The sequence below is a fragment of the Echinops telfairi genome, unplaced genomic scaffold, assembly GCF_000313985.2.
Source record: "Echinops telfairi isolate 266 unplaced genomic scaffold, ASM31398v2 ScPeMD7_7427;HRSCAF=8465, whole genome shotgun sequence".
Taxonomy (NCBI): domain Eukaryota; kingdom Metazoa; phylum Chordata; class Mammalia; order Afrosoricida; family Tenrecidae; genus Echinops; species Echinops telfairi.
This window is the reverse complement of record NW_022111327.1, coordinates 17,922,833-17,924,452: the sequence shown is the minus strand read 5'-3', so window position 1 is coordinate 17,924,452 and position 1,620 is coordinate 17,922,833. Positions and strand designations below refer to the sequence as shown.

Sequence of the window (1,620 nt, the reverse complement as noted above, 5' to 3'; positions counted from 1 at the left end):
AGAAAGAAGAAAAGATTCTAAAATTGATTGTAGTGACGATGACACAACTCTTTTAATGTTTAAACTATTGAAACATATAATATGTGGATTATGTAAATAAAAATGTTCGTTTCTTTTTTTTAAAGGGGGGTTTCAATGATTCATGTGTAGGACACTTCCTAATAAGAGCAAGATTTCATTCAAAATGGATGTTTAGGGCAGTCAGGGATATTGAACCTGGATATTTTTATGTGGTTTTAGGAAATAGTTCCCATTTCTGTTAGGTACAAAGATATCTCAGTCCAGATGTGTAAGCTGTTTATGCTCTTTGCAATAGAGTTGCCAAACAAAGCCAAAGCTCTTGCCTGCCGTTTCATGCCAGGATGCTTTTCCAATTGAGAACTCTTGAGTTCTGAGTACGTTTCTGTTTCCATGAATGGGGAGATATTTGATTACTGGAGGGGCAATCAGTTAGGTAAACTGGAAAGCCTGTTTATTTGTCTAGAACCACAAGCCCATCTCCCAGGGAACTGAGGCATGAAGTCATGCAGGTATCACCGTTGACGATATCAAAATGCTTTCCCTCTAAAACAGTGGTTCTCAACCTTCCTAACGCCTTGACCCTTGAGTACAGTTCTTCATGTTGTGGTGACCCCCTCCCACCCATACAATTATTTGCAATGAAACAAAAAATTATTTTGTTACTGTTATCAACCGGGTGACCCCTGTGAAAGGGTCCTTCGACCTCCAAAGGGGTCATGACCCACAGCTTGAGAACTGCCACTCTAGAAATCCCTTGCAACTTAGCCTAAGGCTCATTTCACCAATGTATGTAGTGGCTACAGGGGTTTCTGTCTCTGTGCTGGCTTTTTACACAGTCGGAAAAAGATAAGTCTTCTTTTATCCTGTTCACTTCTTTCTTTTTAGACTTGGTTTGTATCTGTGGCAAACGTGTTCAACAATATTTTCTTTTGAGGTTACTGGAAGGAGATCGAAGAGCATCATTTGTAGCCAGCGCAGCCCTGCAGTCATGTGTGCCGAGACATCAAACACAGAAAAGGTCAGACATTGGATTCACCTGTCTGATAGGAACGTAACAGCACTTTCCGTTACATTAGGATTGTGTCTCTCTCTAAAAGGCTCATTTGTAGGGCAGGTCACCCACTGAACTTCCTGCACAAACATCAGATAAGATAATATCTCCTAGGCTAACTACTAGGTATGCTTTTTGAATTAGGATGATCGTGAGGGTTCTGCCAGTGTGACTGGAAATGTTATACTCTCTGCTTAGTTTCACCACCCCTGAACCTGATTTAAACTAAAAGCTCCATCAAAGAACTTCTTATACAGCGGAATGCCTTGACTTTCTGAAGAGCTTTAGACCATTTTGTACTAGTGCCTTGTACTTGTGGTAGACAGCATTAAGTTTCAACTAGTATCACAGCTATTTTCCTAGTACACAAAGCCAAGCAACTTAATACCAACCTCTTTCAGAAACACAAGATCTGTTAAAGTAGATCAGTTTATATTTTCATAGACCTTGGAGCTAGGAGAGAAATTGACCTCCCCGACTGCTTATGAAATGACTTTCTCACCTCTTACACTGCTAGTGAGTTATACTTTCTAGAAAGATCTCTGAAG

At 40.2% G+C, this 1,620-nt stretch overlaps 1 long non-coding RNA gene across 3 annotated transcripts in view; it reads right to left on the bottom strand.

Moving 5' to 3' along the window:
- LOC123522636 overlaps positions 1 to 1,620 on the bottom strand; it is a 96,240-nt gene that overhangs the window by 87,008 nt on the left and 7,612 nt on the right. The window lies entirely within an intron of this gene.